This window comes from Maniola hyperantus, chromosome 1 (genome assembly GCF_902806685.2).
Source record: "Maniola hyperantus chromosome 1, iAphHyp1.2, whole genome shotgun sequence".
NCBI classification, from domain to species: Eukaryota; Metazoa; Arthropoda; class Insecta; order Lepidoptera; family Nymphalidae; genus Maniola; species Maniola hyperantus.
In genome coordinates this window covers 18149424-18163467 of record NC_048536.1, presented here as the reverse complement: position 1 = coordinate 18163467, position 14044 = coordinate 18149424, and the positions used below count along the sequence as shown (strand labels likewise).

At 36.2% G+C, this 14044-nt stretch overlaps 1 protein-coding gene and 1 long non-coding RNA gene across 2 annotated transcripts in view; one reads left to right on the top strand and one right to left on the bottom strand.

The window, feature by feature from the left end:
• Positions 1-986, top strand: part of LOC138402698 (uncharacterized) — a 461836-nt gene extending 460850 nt beyond the window's left edge. Inside the window, exon 2 of the long non-coding RNA XR_011237045.1 lies at positions 241-986. This is a non-coding gene — a long non-coding RNA (uncharacterized lncRNA). The remainder of the gene's footprint in view (positions 1-240) is intronic.
• The window catches only part of side-II (sidestep II), a 667447-nt gene that overhangs the window by 545248 nt on the left and 108155 nt on the right, over positions 1-14044 (bottom strand). The window lies entirely within an intron of this gene.

Sequence of the window (14044 nt, the reverse complement as noted above, 5' to 3'; positions counted from 1 at the left end):
AAATTTCAGCCCGATCCGTCCAGTAGTTTGAGCTGTGCGTTGATAGATCAGTCAGTCAGTCATTCAGTCAGTCAGTCAGTCAGTCACCTTTTCCTTTTAAATATATAGATCTCGACTCTAGTGTCATAAGGTCGGATGTGTACCTCCGACCAAACTCACTTTTTTACATAAAGGTAATGAGCATTTCGGGCTCTTTCTGCCAAGCTGACACCAGTATTTCTATCTCTTTTCGTTGCAAAGATAAATACATGTATAAGATAAATGGTTAGAGTTGCTATTTATTTCTTGAAATTGCTACTAAACTCTTTAGATTTTGCTTAAGAATTAATTCTAAACCATAGACATTTTATTTGTAAACAGAGGCACGTCAAAATGATAGAAAAAATACTACAGACGTGACAGAACAATTAACAGATTATAAATGGCAAATCTATGGTACTTACATGGCGAAACTCATGAAACTTAATTATGATTTTATTATATTTTAGAAATAAAGTAATTGTAGATTTAAATAGAGTATAATGTAGAAATTGAAGTATATAAATTTAGTAGAGTTTAAACTCTATTGACTCTATTGAATTTAATCTTTACATGGTATCACTATATTTTTATACAGACGGTGGGAGTTAATCCCAGCCTATAAATGGCTCTGCTTTGACGGTAGAGATCATTAATTTTCCTATTTTTAAGAAGAAGCTGTGACATACCTACAGGTACGAATATTGTTGATTTTATATTTCTTTTGTTGTACTATGTATGTTGATTTATGTATTGTTCAAATGTGTAATTGGTATTTCAAAATAGACACCACCGAGTTTTTTCTTGCCAGTTCTTTCTCTCGGTAGATAATATGCTTTTTACGAACTGGCGGTAGATTTTTCTTAAAGGAAATAATAAATTATTTAATGATAAAGCAATAAGTAATGGTAAAGATAAACTTTGATTTGGAGGGAGTTTTTCCCTGAATAAAACAGTTTATTTCCTTATACAATCTTTTATTTTGTCTCCTACCTACAACCACGCCCTAGCTTATTGATAACGAACTAAGGTTTAGGCTCTCAGTAGGTTATTTCCTGACTCTATTGTCTCTATACTTCTGAGGCTAATCTAGCACATGCATAATGTCGTATCTGAACACATTCTAAAAATTTGGAGAACCATAATTATATTTTTTGACTTGCGTATGTATGCACCAAAGCAATGGAGAAAAAATGATAGATGTATTTTGAGTTCGACCATTATGCTACGAAATAAGTTTATTTGTAATACTAGCTGGTACTGCAGTTACGCACTTCTGCTTCTAAAATATGTAATAATTTTGTTAGGTAAAATCACAACAGATGTTATGCTTCGAATTTTTTGTATTAATATTTGGACTGTGAATCATTTAAGACTTTTTGCCTTGTAATATAAATGATTTTGCAATAAAATTCATGGAAGTAAGTTGAAATAAAGCTTTTTGTTTGTGACTACATTAAAGTTGATGTGATTAATAGGTAAGAGATCCATCCTATTTCACCAAAATTTTGGACTAAACTGCGGGAAAAAAGTAAAGAGCCAGAATAAAGCTGAAGACATTTTGAAAATATAGACTAGAAAATCTTTTAGGACCACGAAAATCACAGCATGGAAATCTAAACATATATTATAATAATACCCCACTAAGCAAAAAACCGTGCATTTATGGTGTTTTTTATGATTCATAGTTCAAATCATCAGTTCAAAAATTTATTGCCCTAGTTTTTAAGGTAGCCTTAAAAAATTAGAGTACCTAATCAATTTTTTTCTTCGTTACCCGTCTTATAATCGACCGAATTTGATATTAATCGAGAGCAGAAATTATAAGGCACCTACAATATGTGATGATAGTGATTCTAACGAAACACACCTAATTATAGGAAGCTTTAGATTATGTTAATTTAAATATAAATGTAGTATAAATTAATTTATTAATTAAACAACTAATAAAAGTGAAAGTAAAAAAATAAAAAAACTTAACTAAAACACGAAAGAAACAGTTTAAAAAAGTATCTGTTAAAAAGAACAGTCGAAACCGAAGCAATGGAGTTTTCAAGAAAGCAGAAAGTATTTTTTTATTACAAAAGTGGCAATGCCGGATTTGACTAACAGTAAATCCTTATACCTGCGTAGTTTCTGCACCTTAAAAACGATTCATGATGCTACCAGCAGTGTTGCTACTTTAATGTGGTCTGAAAACATCAGCTGCAGCGGAAGGAATAAAACAGTATCTTGTCTTATTTCATTAATCTACTAGAGAAGAAACAAAGTATTCTCGAAATTGTTGAAGAATTGACTTTGTGGTCTGATAATTGTGTCGGTCTTATGACCGACACAATTATCAGACCACAAAATCGGAGCATGATAATCGTTATGGCTTACTTATGATTGTTATAAGGATTACCACACTAAAAGGTGATAAATCACAAGCTTTATGCTAAAATGCAACATGTACCTACGTGGAGTAAGATGTAATCCATGCACAAATAGAAAAAAAGGGAACAGCTGAAAACAATGCAGATTACTAAACTAAGAGATTGGTCACAGTTTACAAGAACATGCGAAGGAACAAAACTTTTTGATAAGTTTGATTTGGCACCACAACATATTTTTAAAGACCACATCCCTTTACAAAGGTGATATATCAGGACCGTTTGTTATATCAAAAAAAAATAAGAACGGCGGGGATTTTCAGAATTCTGGCTACAACTAACGCAATAATGTTGGGTGTTATTAATTTAAAAAGATTTTTTTGTATTTCATTAGTATGTTATAGGTACATATAAACTTAAAATTCTTCCCCGCTTTCGCCCAATATACGACATAATGAGAAACCATTATCCACTGTAAAATATAACCAACTTTTGCAGTAGGTACCTGTTGACCTCCATTCTTACTTTACTTACTCCAAACTTACCGGCTCGTTGGAAAGCCTGGAGCACCGCAGAGACGTTAGCTCTCTATGCGTGTTCTATCGCCTGTATAATGGGGAGTGCTCTGAAGAGCTTTTTGACCTCATTCCACCCTCTTTTTTCTACAACCGCACCGCGCGCCACCGTAAGGAATTCCACCCTCACCATCTGGGTGTCTGGTGCACTTCGACCGTCCGTTGCGCCAGATCCTTCTTTCCACGCACGTGCAAACTGTGGAACCAACTCCCATCGGCGGTGTTCCCACTAGATTATAACATGGGGTTATTCAAGGGGCGGACCAACAAATTCCTAAAAGGCCGGCAACGCATCGGCGGCTCCTCTGGTGCTGCAAATGTTCATGGGCGGCGGTAATCACTTAACATCAGGTGACCCGCCTGCTCGTTTGCTCGCTATATCTATTAAAAAAAAAAAAAAAAAAAAAAAAAAAAAAAAAAAAAAAAAAAAACGTACCTAATCGTTATAAGGAAAATCAGGCTATGTTGGCATGTTTTAGATTTCTATATTGATGTAACCGTCATGTATGCAATTCCACAAAAAATGTTTGGCCCACTGTAGGTTTCTAATTACTTTGTAATTTTTTTTTCCAATTTTTGGCCGTTGTTTTTAATTAATGGGCTTTATTTGTGAATTTGTTAATGTTATTTTCATTCATTCAGAAGTCACAAGGTTTACACGGATGCAATGGTCAGACTATCGGGCGAATGCAATTATTATGTTTCAGATCTAACTAATCAGTTTCAGAAAAATCAGATAGGTACATTGTTGCTATCTCACAAAACTCCTAAATGATTTTTGTGAGATAACTACTGTGATCTTTTGTCCGAATATTACTTATGTATAATCAGTTAAGACGTATTATGAAATATTAAGTAATAGATCCGACTTTTATTTCAAATTTGTAATAGTAAAAATTGCAGCCATAAAGTCGGTTTACAACTTATGCACACAATTTTTTAGCACAGTTACGAATATTACCAGCATAAAGTCGCATATCGTCCATTTTGATGAAATTGTGAGTTTATATTTTATTTATTAATGATAAAGTATTTCTAGTAATGGTTAATGATAGGTACAGTTAAGTGTTAAATATTACAAAAACAACTGAAATTGTATCTCTAGTAGTTTAGAAATTATGACCCGATTTCCCTAGCATTTTTGTTTTGGCTCTCCTGAAAAGTAGCAAAAATCCACATCCGACCTTATGATACTAGAGTCGAGAGATATAGGTATTTATAAGTCAATGCTTTCAATTTAGGTATTTTGTTGTATTTCATGCTAGGTCACGACTAACGTCAAAGGCAGAGGGAACCGCCACTCCGTCACGACGCCGCCTCTCGTAGCTCAGCCGCCGTCAGCCGGGAATCGAACCCATTACTCACTACTTGGAAACAATTTGTCCAACGCCGCCGACCATTTATAATATTGTTGAAAATTTTGCGATTAGGTGTGAAGTATTTCCTATTGAAATAAAATGATGGCCGCCACTTTGTTGTGCCTTCATGGGACTCACCTGTCATTTTTAAGGTTCCGTAGTAAACAAAGAACCCTTATAGTTTCGCCATGTCCATCCGTCTGTCCGGCCGTCCGTCCTCGGGTCCTCGGCAGAGACTATTAGTGCTAGAAATCCGTAATTTAGCATGGGTACAAATATTAATCACGCCGACAAAGTGGTGAAATAAAATTGTGATAAATATTTTTTTTGGGGTAGATCCTACCTCATTGTGTGACTCCACACTATGAGGTAGGACCGTCGATCATCGTTGAATAGGTCTTTTAAAAATACTGTGGGTGTGGGAACATTATTTTTCGATTTCTAGATCCGTTTGTAAAATTTGATGTTTTAGAGTGCTAATTTTTATTAGAGTGTAAGTATTAGAGTGTAGTGTTTTATTAAACGGCAGATAGGATTTGGTTGAAATTTGGAATTTTCGGAGATCGATTATACTATGGATTAACACATAGGCTACTTTTTATCCCGAAAAATCAAAGAGTGTTTTATAAAAATGAGATTAATTTATGTCTCTAAACATGTTTATCAAGTAAACAAAAGGCGAATTACGTCGAAATTGCACCCAAACTTCGATAATTAGGTCGCGGGAGCACTTCCCAACTGAGAGAGGATCAGCAAGTTTAATTGCTGCCCACATTAACCCTTGCCAATTTGAACCGGAGATCCTGCAGTCGATTCTTTAAACTTTGCCAATGAACGGCTCCCGCCTCAAGGCAATCTGCCTCAATTATCTCGGGCTTTGAAGCTTATGATCCCGAACTTGAGTTAGTGTTGTTATAAACTGATGATTTTTGATACCGAACTAAGTGAGAAAGAGAAATGCGAGCTCATAATAATCCTACATCCATACTTCATCTAAATATATAAAAAGAAAAGGTGACTGACTGACTGACTGACTGATCTATCAACGCACAGCTCAAACTACTGGACGGATCGGGCTGAAATTTGGCATACAGATAGCTATTATGACGTAGGATTTTTGAAAATTTAACCCCTAAGGGGGTGAAATAGGGGTTTGAAATTTGAGTAGTCCACGTGGACGAAGTCGCGGCCATAAGCTAGTATTTAATAAACATGTTGTTATAAATTGATGATTCTTGATACAGAACTAAGTGAGACAGAGAAACGCGAGTTCATAATAATCCATACTTCCATACTTGATATTATAAATGCGAAAGTGTGTCTGTCCGTCTGTCTGTCTGGCTGTCTGCTAGCTTTTTACGACCTACCCATGTAACCATGACGAAATTTGGTACAGAGATAGCTTGCACCCCCGGGATTTATTAATTTATTCCGGAAAATCAAAGAGTTCCCACGGGATTTTTGAAAACCTAAATCCACGCGGACGAAGTCGTGGGCATCAGCTAGTAAACTATAAGTTTCGAAATTGGCCGTTTTTAATGTCTGCACCAGAATACAGCTGCAAGAAGGGCGGCACTTTGCTAATTCGTTGGATTCCACTTTATAATGCCGCAGCCTTGTCGTTTACTAATTAGTTTTAAATTGAAAACAACGATCGACTGACTCGGAAATTCTCTCCACTCTCGAGATGTCTTGAAGTTATCCGATTGAGAGTTGTAAATCTCTTATTTTATTGGATTTTGTATCTGTGGCTCTTAGTTTGCTATCTTTTGCTTATTTTAAGGTGACGCTGGATGCACGTCCGAACTGCTCGGCCCACGTGGGTAACCTGTATGCTATTTCACCTAACATTGTGATAGAAAGAGATAGACTCAGTGATGAGCAGTGTAGCGAGTGCATGCGCTCACACTAGCGTCCGGATATATTGATGATGGCACACAGATAGTTGGACAGATGTCACCGATGAATTTTTGTAAATATATGATTTATGAAGGAACTACTTATTTCAATTATTATTGTATAAGATTTTATGGAAGAGCGGGGTCGCCTGCCACGAGTACTCGTAGCAATACTAAAACAGTTACTGGGATGGTCCCAATTACTACGCACTATGTGAAATTGTTTTACCTACTGAAATAAATATTTTTTAATTTTTTTTTGAATGATAATGATTACCTACTTATCTTTTGATGAATACTATAAAATCTCACTTACATACATACCTATTAGGTAACTACTGCCTCAGCGTGTATAAACAACTCGTATATATTATAGAAATCCATACTTCTATGAAGTGTCTGTCTGTAATTTCGAAATAACTACCGCAAGCTCATAATATTGTTATTTGAACTGTACCATAACAGCTGAATCAAACGTTTTTAAAAACTGTCTGTCTGTCTGTCTGTTTGAACGGGCTAATCTTCGGAACGGCAGAACCTATTTTGACGGGACTTTTACAGACAAGTAGAGGATTAACAAAGGATACTTTTTTAACCGACTTTTAAAAAAGGAGTTGTGTTTTTCTACCTATGTACACAGAAATCTCCGAGATTTCTGAACCGATTTGCGTATTTTTTTTAATTGATAAAGAAACTTTGCAACATTGTCCTATATAAAATGTCATTTTATATAGGACACACAGGATTTCAACTCCTCAATCCTGATGCTGCAGGGGACATGACCACCAAAACTTATGGGATTTTGAAACTGTCGGTTATAAATTGATATTGGAGGTAGGTACCTATATCTACCAAGTAAAGACTTTATCATTGAACTCGAAGACCCACTTCTCGACCCTGATGCTGTACCTAAGGAATTGCATTGCTAAATCGTGGTGATCGGAATTTTAAATGAATCATCGCCCACGCCCGTTCGGTACCCTCATTCCGCACATTGTTTTGATTAGTCAGTCCACCAATCACAACAAAGCATTCTCCCCTGTCCCCCGCCAACATTTTACGATTTTGTTTTCATGTAAAACCTTGTATATGCGTACTCTAGGAGTTGAATTCTCTGTGCTGGCGGATTACCTATTAGGAACACATGATTACACATTCGTTTGTCTGTGAAAATAACTTTTGTTGCCTACACTTATCTATTAGTAGCGACTAAAAACTATATATACTATCTACTTGTGTATACAAAAGTCAAAATAAATTCCACTTTGATCTCAAAAATGAAAATTTTATTTTTATAAGTAGGAAGTAGGTACAATTCAATTTCCCTCTAAAAGCCCACTACACACATAAACACAATATGTATCATTTTCTGTTTCAACAGTCACATTAGATGTATCATTCGACGCAGAACTATTGAAGCTCTCCATTTCATTTCTGGAATTAATAAACATACAATCAACATAATTATATTGTGAGTATTATCTATATAGAATGTATGCAAAAAACATAGCATAACAACTTACAAGTATGGTATGGTAGACCTTTCAATATTTAGTACAGAATTGAATGTTGCAGCATCATGTTGGATTTCAGTGGTACGTATATTGGGCATATTCATTTTATTTTCCTTGTTTTCTTCTAAAAGGAATGTCTTGAGTCACTAAAATACAACATAATTCAGCATTGACAAATCTGACAACAAATAATAAATCTCTATATTATATAAAAATGAATCGCTGAATGTGTTGTTGATCGCAAATCTCGAGAACAGCTGCACCGATTTCGCTAATTCTTTTTGATAATATTCCTTGAAGTACGGGGATGGTTCTTATGGAGAGAATTTTTTTAAAAAAGTCCTGAAAAAGAATCGACTGTAGGCGGTGCGAAGTTCGTCGGGGCAGCTAGTAACATAATAATTATATTATCCTAATCCTAATCTAAATATTTAAAAGAAAAAGGTGACTGACTGACTGACTGACTGACTGACTGACTGACTGACTGATCTATCAACGCACAGCTCAAAATACTGGACGGATCGTGCTGAAATTTGGCATGCAGATAGCTATTATGACGCAGGCATCCACTAAGAAGGGATTTTTGAAAATTCAACTCTGGAGGGGGTGAAATAGGGGTTCGAAATTTTGTGTAGCCCACGCGGACGAAGTCGCGAGCATAAGCTAGTCTATAATATAAAAATGAATCACTAAATGTCATCGCAAATCTCGAGAACAGCTGAACCGATTTCGCTAATTCTTTTTTTAAATTAGGTATTCCTTGAAGTACGAGGATGGTTCTTACCAAGAGAAAAATTTAAAAAATTTGAATCGACTGTTAGGCCGTAGGCGGAACGTAGTTCGCCAGGGCAGCTAGTGGAATTATAAATGTGAAAGTGTAGATGTTTGGATGTTTGTTACTCAATCACGCAAAAAAGGCTGAACGGATTTGAATGAAATTTAGAATTCTTAACTGGATTAACACATAGGCTACTTTTTATCCCGGAAAATCAAAGAGTTCCCGCGGGATTTTGAAAAATGTGAAATCCACGCGGACGAAGTCGCGGGCATTAGCTAGTATCTAAATAATATCAACTTACAAACACAGTGTCAAATTTTCAGAAGCTGGCTCTAAATGGTACGGTGTGATAGCATCATAATCTAATTCAATTCGATTTTTTGCTTTGTCGTTTCCTTGTCAAAGAAAATCCTGTGATCCACTAAAATAGAAGTATAATATATAAGTATTTATTAAAAATAAATAAATGTCATCATCAAATTCACCATCCTGGAGAACCTTGAAAACGACACTCGCGTCTATTTTTTATAAAAAGTGCTGGCCCGCCATCTTAGATTAAAAAATTAATGTCATTATCAAAACCAGCATCCTGGAAACCCTGAAAACGACACCCATTTCTATTTTTTGTGAAAAGTGCATGTCTGCTATTTTGGATTTGAAAATAAATGTCATTATCAAATTCAGCATCCCGGAAAAGTACATATTCAGTCAAATAAAATTCCCGTCGAGTCACATTGTTACTCACGTCGGGTGTGACTCACAGGAATAACCCCGAAAAAGTAATGGCATTATCATCACAAGATAATATTATGGTTTGGAAAGATTCTGATGAATTTTAATAGATCTCCTCTTTGCAAGGGATTTGCTTTTGCGAGTCTAAACCGTTTCTTTTTCCTCTTCCGCCAATCCATTTTTGTTTCTGTTACATGAAAACTCAAGTATATAATTAAATTGTCTAAGTACACAATATGACCTACAGACTTATATTTGTAACTAGATGATACACGCGACTTCGTCCGCGAGGATATAGTGGTTTTTTAATCCCGCGAGAACTCTTTCAAAAGCGATCACTATTTCAAATTTCAGCCAAATCCGTCTTGTACTTTTTGCGTGAAAGGGTAACAAACCTATACACACACACACGCAGATACAAAATTTCGCCTTTATAATATAAGTGTGATTTGACAACCCTGACTTTCGGAATTCGGATAAGTCCAAATTATATTTTATTACTAGTTGATGCCCGCAACTTCGTCCGCGTGGAATTAGGTTTTTAAAAATCCCGTGGGAACTCTTTGATTTTCCGGGATAAAAAGTAGCCTATGTGTTAATTTAGGGTATACCCTAAATTAACACTTTTATCTATCTCCATTCCCAATTTCATCCAAAACCGTTCAGCCGTTTTTGTGTGATTGAGTAACAAACATCCAAACATCCACACACACACATCACTACACCTATTATAAATGTGAAAGTGTGTTTGTTTGTTGGTTCGTTGGTTTGTCCTTCAATCACGTCGCAACAGAGCAACGGATCGAAGTGATTTTTTGCATGGGTATGGTTGACCTGGAGAGTGACATAGGCTACTTTTTATCCCGGAAAATCAAAGAGTTTCCACGGGATTTTTAAAAATCTAATTCCACGCGTACGAAGTCGCGGGCATCACCTCATCATCATCATGATCAACCCATCGCCGGCTCACTACAGCGCAGGGGTCTCCTCTCAGAGTGAGAAGGGTTTTGGCCATAGTCTACCACGCTGGCCATGTGCGGATTGGTAGAATTCACACACCTTTGAGAACATTATGGAGAACTCGGCATGCAGGTTTCCTCACGATGTTTTCCTTTACCGTTAAAGCAAGTGATATTTAATTAATTAAAACGCGTATAACTCCGAAAAGTTAGAGGTGCGTGCCCGGGATCGAACCCCCCGACCTCCGTTTAGAAGGCGGACGTCCTAACCACTAGGCTATCATAGCTTCACCTAGTTTATAATATTAGTAGGATATATGTAAACTACTACCACCAGCTGTCGATACGATGCATTCTAAAATAAATCGACCGACCGACCGACAGACCGACCGGCCAAGTACGAGTCAGACTCGCGCCCCGAGGTTTCCGTACTACAATAGTAAAATGTTTATCTCTAAATCTCTGTTTAGAGATAAGCATTTACAATGTAACTTAATGTATTACTACTATGTAACTAGAATTTCGGTACATATAAAAATGAATCGCTAAATGTGTTGCTGATCGCAAATCTCGAGAACAGCTGAACCGATTTCGCTAATTCTTTTTTTATAATATTCCTTGAAGTACGAATATGGTTCTTACGGAGAGAAAATTTTTAAAAAATTCCTGAAAAAGAATCGACTGTTAGGCGGTACGAAGTTCGCCGGGGCAGCTAGTGAAAAATAAAAATAAATAAATAGGTAAATAGTATTTTTTGACATTTTGCATGATAAATCAAAAACTATTTAGTATGCACTAGATGATGCCCGCAACTTCGTCCGCGTGGATTTAGGTTTTTTAAAAATCCCGTGGGAACTTTGATTTTCCGGGATCAAAAGTCAAAGTCAAATGATTTGTTCAAAATAGGTAATAAATTACTCTTTTCGATTGTCAGTTGTTGGATTTGTAAAATATAGTGGTGATAATTATTTCGCAAACGCTACGAGGGTTCCAAACGTGCCCAAGACTGAGAAGAGCCCACAGCTAACTCAGCCGGGTATTCTTTTTATTATCACCACTTTACAAAATCATAAATTAAACTTATTAGAACTATCACAAAGCCGAGCAACTCATTCCCAAGCTTGCTTATCATTTAAATAATCCTTTACAATGTAATAGGATTTTTTAATTAGTTTACGTTTTATGAAAACTTTGAACTTATGACAGTCACTTTGAACTTATGACAGTCACTTTTTTTTTAAATTTATTTATGTTTTTATATACGTACAATAAATTTTCAAAAATATATTGACTATGCACTGTCATAATTTTAACTTCTCTAAATTTAGTTCTCAGCGACTCTCGTGGTCCCATACTATATATGGCTCGAACAGCCCTTTTCTGCAGCACAAAAATAGAATTTATATCAGCAGCATTACCTCATAATAATTCCGTGGTGCCACCTGAATCAGGGTTTCTACTGAAAACCAGCGCTGTATGTTTTTGTACTTGTGCAAGACAATATGCATTTATGCTGAGTAGGGACCTTTTTTTTTGGGTTGTGCCACACATGACATACTTTATTCCGGCGCTTCTTCTACTTGAGGTTTTTTGACTTTATTACTCAAGTATAAGAGGCGCTGGGATAACCTAACCAGTTGGTAACTGGTAATGTGTGGTACAGCTTTAAAAAATAAACGTTTTTCTTTTCTTTCTTTTTCTTTTCTAATAATATGCCATATGACATAATGCTGTGAAAGTAACTAAAATATACTAGTCTCGCCGTTTCTATGTCTGTCAACTGGCGAATCTTTTTTACCGCATATGCAGCAGAACTGTCTGTTCGATAAGTTATTTATATGAGAGCCCCATTGAAGTTTCGCATCTAACGTTATTTCCAGAAAAATAGCGGTATCCACTAAATCTTATTTATCATAAAAGTAGCCTATGTCCTTCCCCGGGATGCAAGCTATTTTTGTACCAAATTTCATCAAAATTGGTTAAATGGATGAGCTGTGAAAAGCTAGCAGACAAACAGACGGACAGATAGACAGATACACTTTCGCATTTATAATATTAGTATGGATAAAAATAAATAAAATCGGTTTTTGATGTACAAGTAAGGTCCTTTTATATGATATCACACTTGGTTTACTAATCTTACTTGAAAGTTGAAAATACTAACTATTCGTTAATGAACACATTTTTATTTATTTTTTGTGATATAACCACAAATTCATTGTTTTCAGATTTTTCCCCTTACGTGTGTTATAAGATCTACCTACCTGCCAAATTTTATCATTCTAGGTCAGTGGGAAGTACCCTACAGGTTTCTTGACAGACACACTGACAGACTGACAGATAGACAGACAGACAGACAACAAACTGATCCTATAAGGGTTCCCTTTTCCTTTTGAGGTACGGAATCCTAATGATCTCTCTTTTTGCACTGCATTTAATCTGAATCCAAGAATTCCCGATCCGAAATAGCCGTAAGCAAGACTGTATCGTCACTTACCACCAGGTGAGATTGCAGTCAAGGGCTAACTTGTATCTGAATAAATAAATAAAAAAGTACTATTTGTACGAAGCGTTGCGTACTTTATTTGTAAGACGGACAGACAGACAGACAACAAACTGATCCTATAAGGGTTCCTTTTTCCTTTTGAGGTACGGAATCCTAATGATCTCTCTTTTTGCACTGCATTTAACCTGAATCCAAGAATTTCCGATCCGAAATAGTCGTAAGCAAGACTGTATCACCTACCACCAGGTGAGATTGCAGTCAAGGGCTAACTTGTATCTGAATCAATATTATTATTATTATTTTATTACTTATAATAAAACTGTAACAGGTGAAATTCTGTACATTGAAGATATTTTGAAATTTTTTTTTCGAGGATTTTTTATAATCGATACTGAACCCAAAACTGGAATTTTTTTCATTTTTGTCTGTCTGTCTGTCTGTCTGTATCACGGCCGCGCATCACGCTGAAACTACTGAATGGATTCCAATGAAACTTGGTACGATTTGACGTCATACTATGAGGAAGAATATAGGATACTTTTTATCCCGAAATTCAGCATGGTTCCCTTAGGAGAGGGGTTGAAAGTTAAAATGTATACTGAGCTGTAATTCATTAACGCGTAGTCCGATTTCATTCATTCTTTTTTGTTAGAAACCATACATGTTAAAACTTCAAGTTCCAACTTCTCAACCATCATCATAATAATGACGGGTAGCTTTTGTACTTTTGGATTTCAATCAGCTGTTTTAGGAATAGTTGATGTTGAATTGATATTAAAGGTACGCTTAGAATAAACTATCTCTGGTTTAGGTACCAAGCAACGACTTCATAATTCAACTCGATATCCCAACTCTTCAACCCTGATGATGCAGGGTATTGCACTCCTAAGCCACTGTTGATTGTGAGATAATATTGTAGATGCCAAACATATATACCATTATTGAACTTTAAGTTCCAACTCTTCAATACTGATGCTGCAGGGTACTGCACTCCTATTCTATGGGTTTTAGGAACTGTTGTTGGTGAATTAATATTGTACCATTTACTATTGTACCAAACCACGACTACATGGTTGAACTCCGTTCACAAAAATCCACGCACTCCATCGAAATCCTATTCTATTCCAAACTTATTCGCCAGCGTGACAGGAGTGGAGAAGGCGGATAGGGACGTGTGAGGGGTGCAACGGATCAACGTGATTTTTTCCATCATCATCAGCCTGCGGTCGTCCACTGTTGGACATAGGCTTTCCTAAAGAGCGCCACCATACCCGGTCCTCAGCCTTCCTCACCTAGCCACTTCCCGCCAGCCTCTGTATATCGTCGGTCCATCG